Here is a 14791-nt window from a genome sequence, read left to right on the forward strand (position 1 = left end):
GGATGTGCATAATGTGTACCCATTTCTTAAGCAGTGCAGATCAATATGGTATGAAAGGCAGGCGGGGCACTGCCCTAATGTCTGGCCCAGTCTGCTGCTGGCTCATTAACTCAGTCTCTCTCTCGCTCTCTCTCTCTCTCTCTCTCTCTCTCTTTCTCTATCTCTCTCTATCTATCTCTCTCTCTCTCTGTGTGTGTGCTCCTCTCCCCCTTCTTCCCCTCTCTATTTCTTCCTCCCCATATTCTGTTCTCCTTTTTCTGCCTTGCTCTCATCCTCTTAACTGCTGTCTCCCTCCCTCTCTCTCTCTTCCCTCCCGCCCTCCCTCTCTCTTTCCCTTCTGAATCCTGGCTGCTGTTGAAACCATAATGAACAGTATAATTAGCTGAATTAAATCACAGATGATGTAGTGAGGAATTGGACTCGTGTTTTCTTGGGAACAGCATAAATAGGCCCATCTTTCCATCCTCCATCCTCCCAACCTCGCTACACTCTATGATCAGGTCACTTTAACTGCTGTCACTTCCCTTCTCTTCACCCTCAATTAACCTGATCAGAATAGTTGTCCGTTCTGATCAACACTTTGATATTGATGTGTTGAAGTATTCAGTGGTACTGTAGTTTTTGTCTGGTTCTATAACTAAGAGAGAATCCCGGATGGTCAGAACCCACAGTACAGAAGTCGAATAGTTATTATACACAATGATGTTACTGATTGCTGTCTTGAGCCTATAGCTGTACAATTGAAATATACAATGACTTTAATTGTGTCTCTACCAGCCTGGCAATCAGCCAACAGAAAAGTCCCTCTAGGTTTCATTTTGTAAAGTGTTAAATGACACTTTTTATCAAACAGCAGGGCATAATTAACTTCTGAACTCCCATTTCACAGCAGAAAGGGAGAGATTTACCCACAGGTTAAGTGATATTGTTATTCACAGACTGTCCTTCGCAAGCTATACCTTTGGCTCTTACAGTCTCTCTCTGGGCCCACTGTGGTTTCCAGCACTGTGCTGTTCTGCCTGGCTACCTTGTTGGCTCCCAAGGGATCCTTGTTCTCCAGGTGGAGAGCTCACCCCATCACACCCCTGTCTGGCTGACTGGCTGACTGGATGTCTGTCTGTCTGCCTGTTTGCATGTCTGTTTAAAAGTCTGTCTGCCTGCCTGTATGTCTGTCTGTCTGTCTGTCTGCATGTCTGTATGTCTGTCTGCCTGTCTGTCTGTCTGCCTGTATGTCTGACTAGATGTCTGTCTGCCTGTCTATCTGTATATCTGTCTATCTGTCTGTCTGCCTGCCTGTATGTCTGTCTGCCTGTCTGTCTGAATGTATGTCTGCCTGTCTGTCTGCAAGTCTGTCTGCCTGTATGTCTGACTGGATGTCTGCCTGTCTGTCTGCCTGTACGTCTGACTAGATGTCTGTCTATCTGCCTGTATGTCTGTCTGCCTATCTCTCTGTATGTCTGTATGTCTGTCTATCTGTATGTCTGTCTATCTGCCTCTCTGTCTGTCTGTCTGTCTGTCTGTCTGTCTGTCTGTCTGTCTGTCTGTCTGTCTGTCTGTCTGTCTGTCTGTCTGTCTGCCTGCCTGCCTGCCTGCCTGCCTGCCTGCCTGCCTGTCTGTCTGTCTGTCTGTCTGTCTGTCTGTTCCCATGCTTGGGTGGGGGGTGCTTAGCATCTGTACAGGAGAGTAAGCAGTAAAGCAACACACACTGAGATCAAATCAGATTTTATTTGTCACGTTTCCTAAACAACATGTGTGGACTAACAGTGAAATGCTGACGTCCCCTTCCCAACAACGCAGAGAGAAACAAAATAGAGAAATAATAGAAAAGTAATAATAAATAAGCAATGAGTAACAATAACTTGGCTATACACACAGAGTTTATAGAGACATACCCCAAGAGACTTGCAGCTGTAATTGCTGCAAAAGGTGGCTCTTCAAGGTATTGCCTTTGTGGGGGTGAATAATTATGCACGCTCAAGTTTTCTGTTTTTTTTGTCTTACTTCTTGTTTGTTTTACAATAAAACATATTTTGCATCTTCAAAGTGGTAGGCATGTTGTGTAGATCAAATGATACAACCCCCCCCCCAAAAAAATCCATTTATATTCCAGGTTGTAAGGCAACAAAATAGGAAAAATGCCAAGGGGTGAATGCTTTCGCAAGCTACTGTACCTATCTCTGTCTGTCTGTATGTCTCTCTCACTTTTACTATCTCTCTCTATCCATCTCCCTCTGTCTCTCTTCCCTCTCTTTGTCTGTCCATCTCACTCTGTGTCTCTCTCTATACCTGGTTATAAGATGCATCCTTTGTCCTGATCTTGTCCACATTCTTATTGTGCCCACATTTCCAGACAGGTGTAGATGATTAAAAGACACATTGTGTTCTGATTGAGTTCAGATCTTCCTGACCACCTTCGTAGGTAGTAAGGCACTCATTGTGTCTGGATATCTTACAAATGTAGACGGATCTGGACAGTGAAACCATTTAAATCGTCATTGTCCTGTCTTCTAAAATCATTGACACGTGGCACCATTGACTTATATCATCAATATCTGTCTTAAAATAAATCAGAATTATTTTGACAAATAAATTGCTTACAGGGAGTGACAGGGAAATGTGGTCACAATGCAGACACAGTGGGCGGATAAGAGACACATTTTGATACCATGTATAAACATATTTCTGACAATGTGGGCACAATGTATAAACAAGGCTTCTGTGTGAATGTCACCCCATCTCTCTCCCTCCTCAATCTCTCTCTTGCCTCTCTGTCTCCTCATTTCTCTCTTGTCTCTCTGTCTCCTCAATCTCTCTCTCTCTCTCTCTCTCTCTCTCTCTCTCTCTCTCTCTCTCTCTCTCCGTGCTCCACTTCTCTTGTTGGCTGTCTGCCAGGGACTGGCGCCCCACTGTGAAAGCACCTGTACTAGCTCTCCAGGCTGATTGCCAGGCCTGTACAGGGGGTCAAGAAACTTACGGTGGGAGTCGTCTAAGGTCCAATCTGGCCCAAGCAGTCTGCCTAACACCAACCCAGTGCCCAGAGAGGGCGAGAAACTGTCATAACACCGGCAAGGCTGCCAGGACTGGTCGTCACGGAGATGTTGTTCTCACGTGATTAACATCACTAAATGTGTGACACTGTTTCAGTGTAGGGCAAGTGGGCCTCTGAGAGAGATACTGGCTGTCCTTTAGAATGAGCAAAACTTCATTAATCTTTCTACAGCGCTTGTTCTCCCCCTTCTTGTCCCAAGTATCAACAACCATTATCTGGGTCATAGGATAATCTTTACTGTCTTAAAAAATATTCTGTCTGTGTGTGTGTGTGTGTGTGTGTGTGTGTGTGTGTGTGTGTGTGTGTGTGTGTGTGTGTGTGTGTTTATGTGTGTGTGTGCGCGCGCGTGTGTGTGTGTGTGTTCTTAAACCTGTAAACCTTTTCATTTCCCAGAAGGGTCAGCTCCAACAGCGCCTGGACAATGTGGAGAGGGACTTCCTCATCTTCAACAGAGAAAGGTCGGACACTCAGTTTCTAATGAGAGAACTCATTGTATGTCCTAGCAGAGATATACACTGTATAGTCTACTGAGAACACTCACTATGTACACAACCATTCAAAAGTTTGGGGTCACTTAGAAATGTCCTAGTTTTTGAAAAAACCCCACATATTTTGTCCATTAAAATAACATCAAATTGACCAGAAATACAGTGTTGACATTGTTAATGTTGTAAATGACTATCATAGCTGGAAACAGGAGATTTTTTTATGGAATATCTACATAGGCGTACAGAGGTCCATTATTAGCAGCTATCACTCCTGTTTTCCAATGGCACGTTGTGTTAGCTAATCCAAGTTTATAATTTTAAAAGGCTAATTGATCATTAGAAAACCCTTTTGCAATTATGTTAGCACAGCTGAAAACTGTTGTCCTGATTTAAGAAGCAATAAAACTGTCTGCCTTTAGACTAGTTGAGTATCTGGAGCATCAGCATTTGTGGGTTTGATTACAGGCTGAAAATGGCCAGAAACTCATCAGTCTATTCTTGTTCTGAGAAATGAAGGCTCTTCCATGTGAGAAATTGTACAACGCTGTGTACTACTCCCTTCCCAGAAGAGCGCAAACTGGCTCTAACCAGAATAGAAAGAGGAGTGGGAGGCCCCGGTGCACAACTGAGCAAGAGGACAAGTACATTAGAGTGTTTAGTTTGAGAAACAGATGCCTCACAAGTCCTCAACTGGCAGCTTCATTAAGTAGTACCCTCAAAACTCCAGTCTCAACATCAACAGTGAAGAGATGACTCCGGGATGCTGGTCTTCTAGGCAGAGTTCCTCTGTCCAGTGTCTGTATTCTTTTGCCCATCTTAATATTTTATTTTTATTGGCCAGTCTGAGATATGGCTTTTTCTTTGCAACTCTGCCTAGACGGCCAGCATTTCGGAGTCACCTCTTCACTGTTGATGTTCAAAACAGGAGTGATAGCTGCTGATAATGGGCCTCTGTATGCCTATGTAGATATCCCATTAAAAATCAGCCATTTCCAGCTACAATAGTCATTTCCAACATTAACAATGTCTACACTGTATTTCTGATCAATTTGATGTTATTTTAATGGACAAAAAAATGTGATTTTCTTTCAAAAACTAGGACATTTCTAAGTGATCTCAAACTTTTGAACGGTGGTGTATGTCCTACAGAGATATATAGTCTACTGAGAACAATCATGATATGTCCTACATAGATATATAGTCTACTGAGAACAATCATGATATGTCCTACATATATATATATAGTCTACTGAGAACAATCATGATATGTCCTACATATATATATAGTCTACTGAGAACAATCATGATATGTCCTACATATATATATATAGTCTACTGAGAACAATCATGATATGTCCTACATATATATATAGTCTACTGAGAACAATCATGATATGTCCTACAGAGATATATAGAGTCTACTGAGAACAATCATGATATGTCCTACATATATATATAGTCTACTGAGAACAATCATGATATGTCCTACATATATATATAGTCTACTGAGAACAATCATGATATGTCCTACATATATATATATAGTCTACTGAGAACAATCATGATATGTCCTACAGAGATATATAGAGTCTACTGAGAACAATCATGATATGTCCTACATATATATATAGTCTACTGAGAACAATCATGATATGTCCTACATATATATATAGTCTACTGAGAACAATCATGATATGTCCTACATATATATATATAGTCTACTGAGAACAATCATGATATGTCCTACAGAGATATATAGAGTCTACTGAGAACAATCATGATATGTCCTACATATATATATATAGTCTACTGAGAACAATCATGATATGTCCTACATATATATATAGTCTACTGAGAACAATCATGATATGTCCTACATATATATATATAGTCTACTGAGAACAATCATGATATGTCCTACATATATATATATAGTCTACTGAGAACAATCATGATATGTCCTACATATATATATAGTCTACTGAGAACAATCATGATATGTCCTACATATATATATATAGTCTACTGAGAACAATCATGATATGTCCTACATGGATATATAGTCTACTGAGAACAATCATGATATGTCCTACATATATATATATATATATAGTCTACTGAGAACAATCATGATATGTCCTACATATATATATAGTCTACTGAGAACAATCATGATATGTCCTACATGGATATATAGTCTACTGAGAACAATCATGATATGTCCTACATATATATATATAGTCTACTGAGAACAATCATGATATGTCCTACATATATATATATAGTCTACTGAGAACAATCATGATATGTCCTACATATATATATATATATATATATATGTCCTACATATATATATAGTCTACTGAGAACAATCATGATATGTCCTACATATATATATAGTCTACTGAGAACAATCATGATATGTCCTACATGGATATATAGTCTACTGAGAACAATCATGATATGTCCTACATATATATATATATATAGTATGAACAATCATGATATGTCCTACATGGATATATAGTCTACTGAGAACAATCATGATATGTCCTACATATATATATAGTCTACTGAGAACAATCATGATATGTCCTACATATATATATATAGTCTACTGAGAACAATCATGATATGTCCTACATATATATATATAGTCTACTGAGAACAATCATGATATGTCCTACATATATATATATAGTCTACTGAGAACAATCATGATATGTCCTACATATATATATATAGTCTACTGAGAACAATCATGATATGTCCTACATATATATATATAGTCTACTGAGAACAATCATGATATGTCCTACATATATATATATAGTCTACTGAGAACAATCATGATATGTCCTACATATATATATATAGTCTACTGAGAACAATCATGATATGTCCTACATATATATATATAGTCTACTGAGAACAATCATGATATGTCCTACATATATATATATAGTCTACTGAGAACAATCATGATATGTCCTACATGGATATATAGTCTACTGAGAACAATCATGATATGTCCTACATATATATATATATAGTCTACTGAGAACAATCATGATATGTCCTACATATATATATATATAGTCTACTGAGAACAATCATGATATGTCCTACATATATATATATAGTCTACTGAGAACAATCATGATATGTCCTACATGGATATATAGTCTACTGAGAACAATCATGATATGTCCTACATGGATATATAGTCTACTGAGAACAATCATGATATATATGTCTACATGGATATATACTGAGAACAATCATGATATGTCCTACATATATATATATAGTCTACTGAGAACTACTACATATATATATATAGTCTACTGAGAACAATCATGATATGTCCTGCATAGATACAGTGGGGCAAAAAAAGTATTTAGTCAGCCACCAATTGTGCAAGTTCTCCTGCTTAAAAAGATGAGAGGCCTGTAACTTCTTCTTTAAGAGGCTCCTCTGTCCTCCACTCGTTACCTGTATTAATGGCACCTGTTTGAACTTGTTATCAGTATAAAAGACTCCTGTCCACAACCTCAAACAGTCACACTCCAAACTCCACTATGGCCAAGACCAAAGAGCTGTCAAAGGGCACCAGAAACAAAATTGTAGACCTGCACCAGGCTGGGAAGACTGAATCTGCAATAGGTAAGCAGCATGGTTTGAATAAATCAACTGTGGGAGCAATTATTAGGAAATGGAAGACATACAAGACCACTGATAATCTCCCTCGATCTGGGGATCCACGCAAGATCTCACCCCGTGGGGTCAAAATGATCACAAGAACGGTGAGCAAAATCCCAGAACCACACGGGGGGACCTAGTGAATGACCTGCAGAGAGCTGGGACCAAAGTAACAAAGACTACCATCAGTAACACACTACGCCGCCAGGGGCTCAAATCCTGCAGTGCCAGATGTGTCCCCCTGCTTAAGCCAGTACATGTCCAGGCCTGTCTGAAGTTTGCTAGAGAGCATTTAGATAATCCAGAAGAAGGTTGGGAGAATGTCATATGGTCAGACTCAACTCGTCGTGCTTGGAGGACAAAGAATGCTGAGTTGCATCCAAAGAACACCATACCTACTGTGAAGCATGGGGGTGGAAACATCATGCTTTGGGGCTGTTTTTCTGCAAAGGGACGAGGACGACTGATCCGTGTAAAGGAAAGAATGAATGGTGCCATGTATCGTGAGATTTTGAATGAAAACCTCCTTGTCATCATGACAATGATCCCAAACACACCGCTCGGGCAACGAAGGAGTGGCTTCGTAAGAAGCATTTCAAGGTCCTGGAGTGGCCTAGCCAGTCTCCAGATCTCAACCCCGTAGAAATTCTTTGGAGGGAGTTGAAAGTCTGTGTTGCCCAGCAACAGCCCCAAAACATCACTGCTCTAGAGGAGATCTGCATGGAGGAATGAGCCAAAATACCATCAACAGTGTGTGAAAAACTTGTGAAGACTTACAGAAAACGTTTGACCTCTGTCATTGCCAACAAAGGGTGTATAACAAAGTATTGAAAGTATTAAACTTTTGTTATTGACCAAATACTTTATTTTCCACCATAATTTGCAAATAAATTCATTAAAAATCCTACAATGTGATTTTCTGGATTTTTTCCCCCTCATATTGTCTGTCATAGTTGAAGTGTACCTATGATGAAAATTACAGGCGTCTCTCATCTTTTTAAGTGGGAGAACTTGCAAAATTGGTGGCTGACTAAATACTTTTTTGCCCCACTGTATATAGTCTACTGAGAACAATCATGATATGTCCTACATAGATATATGTGTGTTCTTAAACCTGGTGGCCTACATTAACACCAAAATGTGGCACCTGCTGTCGCCCCCGATTTCTTTAAAAAAATTGTGCAGATTTGATGTCCTCTACTTATGTGTTTCAATGTGGGTTGCCAAAGAACTGTTACATCCTTCTAATAAAATCGGCAGAGCAGTTAGGCCTAAATTAATTGGCTGAAGGCAAAAGTATTGGGCATGACATATTTACAGCAACAGCTGTGATAATGAATCCTGTATGTGTCCCCTACTGCTGAGCAACTCCTTGAATGTATGTAACATGATAGAATTTGATGAAAACCCTTTTTAATTTACATATCAATACCAGATAGCAAAACATCTAGCTTTTGTGGGTTTCACCTGATAGGTCAAAGAAGGCTGTAGTGGGAACAGAAGCAACAGGCCTCACCACGGCAGAGAAGAACAAGGCTATTGAAGACGGACAGAACAACAACGTGGACCCAGCAGCCTACATATCAGGATAGTGGACTACGGCTTTAGCCCGAAGTCGCTACGTGTATCTGGCCGCAGCTTGTAGATCAACACCCAATCTCCCACTCAGATTGACCTTTAACCCTGACACATTCCCCAACAGCCAGCCACTATACCCAGACTGCTGGAGGTCACATAAACTACTACTTTACAGAGTGAGTGGCACCTGACATAAAGCAGACAGACAGACCCTGGCTCGTTCTTCTTTTCCTAGCCCAGAGATGTGGCCTCTCAGTGGTCACCCCTTCTTACACTCTGCCCTACCCTGACTTGGTCTGACTTTGCCTGATGCACCATGATCCCCTGGAGCTCCCCTCCCTCCACCAAGTCAGCCAGGCCCAGAAAATGATTTGCCTGCCAACCCAGCAGGAAGCAGAGACAGACAGGATACAGCCACCATGCCTGCTAAGCTGAGGCTAGGCTCAGGCCAGGAAGAAAATGAAGCCTGATGTTGACAAATAGGATACTATGTTTGCAGTACATGAAAACAGAGAAAGGGGGTGTAAGTTGCCTCACAAAAAATGAATAATAATTAGAGATGAGATATACTGCCTTTGTTTTCAAGACACCAACCACAGATTCCTCTTGGAATACAAAGGGAACCACTGACTTCAGCAGAGACAGAGTTTACTTAATGAGTCTCTGTGATGATGTTAGGCATCACTTGTGCCTCTCAAGCAAACCAAGATGACGGGTACTTGACATGGACATTTGGGATATAAATATTTATAGATAAATAGATATTTATTGTCTGTTCCGCACAGAAAATAGCTTTGCACACGCTTCTCCATTAATCGTAGAGGTCAAAGTGTAGTGTCTGAATTCTCTTCTGTTTAATATAGGGGTGCCGTATAGCTACTACTGTATATGGCACCTGATTGGTTTCCCCATGCAGACAATGATAATCATATATGTAGTCTAATTGAAGTCACCATCCTGTTGTTCAATATGTGCTTGAAAAATAGCTTTGCCAGTCTTTTGACCCTTTCTGCAATACAATTACATATTATCCAAGGCTTTCCCTGTCGCTGGTTACCAGATCTCCTATTGGCACCTTTATAACAACCATTATCGGTACAGATATTCTAATTATTGTAGGTTTTGATAAATGTATGTCATTCAAGGGCCCAATGAAAGCAGAGTTGTAAAATGAGTACTCTTATTTGGTTTTCCATTTGTTGTCACTGTGTGGACTATTACCTGTAAATGTGGTCAAGCAGCGATTATAAAAGTTGTGCCTTAATGTAATACTTTTCTTTGGGACCCCGACCTTATTATTTTATTAAATACACAAAATGAGCAGTTGGGTAACATCTGGGAATTCAAAAGGAAAAGTTCACCAGTGGTTGTTTTTGCTATTGAAAAGTACCACAGTAATAAAGTGCTTTAGGGGTTACCTAACTAACTGCTTGTTTGTTTGTTTTTGTTTGAATAAATAGCCAGATAAGAACTGTGGCCTTGTGTGGATTTAGCAACAGTTGGAGGCATTGTTTAAAAAGACTGAAAAACATCATTGTAAAAGAGAGAAAAAAAAGTTGCATTCATCTCCTCCTGTGCAGACTGCCTTGGGTCATACCACAGCACTTCCCAATCCTATTACCTGGAGCTGTGCCCCTCTATATGGAGTATAGTGGTTATTATGGTGGGTATGGATCTCTATATGGAGTATAGTGGTTATTATGGTGGGTATGGATCTCTATATGGAGTATAGTGGTTATGGTGGGTATGGATCTCTATATGGAGTATAGTGGTTATTATGGTGGGTATGGATCTCTATATGGAGTATAGTGGTTATGGTGGGTATGGATCTCTATATGTAGTATAGTGGTTATGGTGGGTATGGATCTCTATATGGAGTATAGTGGTTATTATGGTGGGTATGGATCTCTATATGTAGTATAGTGGTTATGGTGGGTATGGATCTCTATATGGAGTATAGTGGTTATGGTGGGTGTGTATCTCTATATGGAGTATAGTGGTTATGGTGGGTATGGATCTCTATATGGAGTATAGTGGTTATGGTGGGTATGGATCTCTATATGGAGTATAGTGGTTATGGTGGGTGTGGATCTCTATATGTAGTATAGTGGTTATGGTGGGTATGGATCTCTATATGGAGTATAGTGGTTATTATGGTGGGTATGGATCTCTATATGGAGTATAGTGGTTATGGTGGGTATGGATCTCTATATGGAGCAATTTGTAAGTCGCTCTGGATAAGAGCGTCTGCTAAATGACTTAAATGTAAATGTAAATGAGTATAGTGGTTATGGTGGGTATGGATCTCTATATGGAGTATAGTGGTTATGGTGGGTATGGATCTCTATATGGAGTATAGTGGTTATGGTGGGTATGGATCTCTATATGGAGTATAGTGGTTATGGTGGGTATGGATCTCTATATGGAGTATAGTGGTTATGGTGGGTATGGATCTCTATATGGAGTATAGTGGTTATTATGGTGGGTATGGATCTCTATATGGAGTATAGTGGTTATGGTGGGTATGGATCTCTATATGGAGTATAGTGGTTATGGTGGGTGTGTATCTCTATATGTAGTATAGTGGTTATGGTGGGTATGGATCTCTATATGTAGTATAGTGGTTATGGTGGGTATGGATCTCTATATGGAGTATAGTGGTTATGGTGGGTATGGATCTCTATATGTAGTATAGTGGTTATGGTGGGTATGGATCTCTATATGGAGTATAGTGGTTATGGTGAGTGTGTATCTCTATATGTAGTATAGTGGTTATGGTGGGTATGGATCTCTATATGGAGTATAGTGGTTATGGTGGGTATGGATCTCTATATGTAGTATAGTGGTTATGGTGGGTATGGATCTCTATATGGAGTATAGTGGTTATGGTGGGTATGGATCTCTATATGGAGTATAGTGGTTATGGTGGGTATGGATCTCTATATGGAGTATAGTGGTTATGGTGGGTATGGATCTCTATATGGAGTATAGTGGTTATGGTGGGTATGGATCTCTATATGGAGTATAGTGGTTATGGTGGGTATGGATCTCTATATGGAGTATAGTGGTTATGGTGGGTATGGATCTCTATATGGAGTATAGTGGTTATGGTGGGTATGGATCTCTATATGTAGTATAGTGGTTATGGTGGGTATGGATCTCTATATGGAGTATAGTGGTTATGGTGGGTATGGATCTCTATATGGAGTATAGTGGTTATGGTGGGTATGGATCTCTATATGGAGTATAGTGGTTATGGTGGGTGTGTATCTCTATATGTAGTATAGTGGTTATGGTGGGTATGGATCTCTATATGGAGTATAGTGGTTATGGTGGGTATGGATCTCTATATGGAGTATAGTGGTTATGGTGGGTATGGATCTCTATATGGAGTATAGTTGTCATGGTGGGTATAAATCCTGTAGTTGTAGAGCTGTCTGGCTCTCCCTAGAGGGGAAGTCAAGAGCATACCAATCACACTACTGACTGAGTGGGAATCATCATCTCCTGGAGCACATAGAGAGAGGATGAGAGAGAAAAGGAGGGGGTATTGAGAGAGATATGGGGGAGAGAGAGTGGAGAGAAAGAGGAAGAGAGTTGTGTACATAAGCTGTGAAAACGAGGTGATGAGTTTGCCAGAGAAATAGCTCAGAGGGTTATTAACCCTCAACTACACTAGACCTGTCATTGAGTGTTAAACACTAGACCTGTCATTGAGGGTTAAACACTAGACCTGTCATTGAGGGTTAAACACTAGACCTGTAGTTGAGGGTTAAACACTAGACCTGTAGTTGAGGGTTAAACACTAGACCTGTAGTTAAGGGTTAAACACTAGACCTGTAGTTGAGGGTTAAACACTAGACCTGTCATTGAGGGTTAAACACTAGACCTATCATTGAGGGTTAAACACTAGACCTGTCATTGAGGGTTAAACACTAGACCTGTAGTTGAGGGTTAAACACTAGACCTGTCATTGAGGGTTAAACACTAAACCTGTAGTTGAGGGTTAAAAGCTAGAATTAATGATGGCAGGTAGATAAACAAATGCATTTATGATTGGTTCCATCTCTATGCTTGGTGTGTGATCAATTTTCTATTATGTACTACAATGACACACTGCCACCTGGTGTTTGTGAGTAGTGTACTTAAACACATTTTACCTTGGCACCAAGGGCAGTTTATTTATTCCCTGCCAACAGTAGACTGAGAAAACAGGATTTAGTTGTACTGAGATGTCAAAGACGTGAAATGAAATATGGTGTTTACAAAAATCCTTTGACCTTTAATTTATTTATGTCTATGCTAATCCAGTAATCTATTTCAAATAAAGATGAGGATAAGAAAATGTGGTCACGACTCATTGTGTGTACAATGGTAGTATTTGTGCCATGCCGAGGATTGGATGAGTCCGTGTTATTGACGTGTCACTGATATGTTGGAACTGAGGTAAGCACTACTGAGAATATACTGTTTTTAAAGTATTGGTTTTGCCCTTTATGCCTGAATTGGCACAGGGTAACCACAGAACACCCACAATAAAATGATCTAGAGAGAGAGAGAGAGAGAGCGCTGTGTTCTCTCTGTCTCTCTAGAACACTCTTATGTTGTGTGTAAATCCCTCAGTAGCCTTAACAGCTAGCTATCTGGATGAGTGACAGGGCTCGAACACATTAAGGACCTTATCACTGTGAGCCAAAAGGACAAACTGATGAAAACAGTGATAAATCAGACCCATACACAGCACTGGGTGGGACAGAGACACACTGGAGAACGGCACCAAAGAGAATAGGCTAAGTATAGCACCCCCCAGACTACCCATACAATCAAGTGTAGTCCCGTGGAAACAGGAAGCACAGTTTAGGCTTGATTTGTTTGTCTGATGTGTTTTTATGAGAGGGCTTGGGTGCACTTCCTCCTCCAGATTTGGCTCCAGTATTTGTTGTTACAGATATAAGATCTTAATTTGATTACCATGTTGCAGGAGAACTTTCCGCAATGCAGGAAATGTTAAACTTGTAGTGTATTTCATGTTTAAAAAGGCATCTGAAGTTTGTAATTTCCACTTTGACATTTCAGACTGGATTTTCCCTTACGAAGAATCAACCCCTACAAAAATGTCCATGAATTATAATCCACATAATAATTGAAATATCCCATTGCTGCAGGATTATTTTCCTGTTGTAGCAAACTGACTCATATTAAGATCTTACATCTGTACAAAGAATGGTGAGCTCAACATGTAATTTTGGGGGAAACTATTTTAGCCACTGTTTCCTTAGTGAATAGCACTGTATGCTTCAAAGCTGTGCATGCGCTGAGGTTTTGTCTTAGGGATCTTTCAGGCCTTTATGTAGCCTGTGCTGAGTTTATCATACTGCTATGCACCTCTCATTATTTCTGAGCTCCTACACCCCTTAGAAAAACAGAGGGTATGTTCAGAGCTGCTTAGGTCATTGTGCACTACAGGCAAAGTCGTGCTGCCTGTATCTGATTATTAACTCTCCTATACTGAAGGACAAACAGGTATTGTAATCTAGACGGGTTTTGGTTCTACCTCGGCCCTGATACTAAAAGCTGTAGTATCAGTTGTTGATCTTGCCAGATATGAAGTCAAAGCTATAGTCCTCGAGTCGCAAACCCAGATATCATTATGTGACCTCTCTCTCTCGCTCTCCCACCTTCAATCGTGTTCCTCAGCAGATGAAGGAGGAGACATTACCTGTTAATACAGCAAGTTACACGCTTCATGTGGTTTTCCCATTCACTGCAACTCTGACTGTGGCCAACTTCTCCCCAGATCCCCTTCAAGACAAACACCCATCACTCTTCCATGGTGGGCTCTGAGCTCTGAACTGATCCATCACTCCTCCATGGTGGGCTCTGAGCTCTGAACTGATCCATCACTCTTCTATGGTGGGCTCTGAGCTCTGAACTGATCCATCACATTTACATTACATTTAAGTCATTTAGCAGA

At 40.2% G+C, this 14791-nt stretch overlaps 1 long non-coding RNA gene across 1 annotated transcript; it reads left to right on the top strand.

Annotated features, from left to right (window-relative positions):
• The first annotated feature begins 1671 nt into the window (after positions 1–1671).
• On the top strand, positions 1672–10243 carry LOC135539126 (uncharacterized). The gene is made up of 2 exons (XR_010455557.1): positions 1672–3507; positions 8714–10243. It is a non-coding gene; the product is annotated as an uncharacterized LOC135539126 (long non-coding RNA).
• Positions 10244–14791: the final 4548 nt, after the last annotated feature.

The sequence above is a fragment of the Oncorhynchus masou genome, unplaced genomic scaffold (assembly GCF_036934945.1).
Source record: "Oncorhynchus masou masou isolate Uvic2021 unplaced genomic scaffold, UVic_Omas_1.1 unplaced_scaffold_3621, whole genome shotgun sequence".
In the NCBI taxonomy this organism is placed as follows: Eukaryota; Metazoa; Chordata; class Actinopteri; order Salmoniformes; family Salmonidae; genus Oncorhynchus; species Oncorhynchus masou.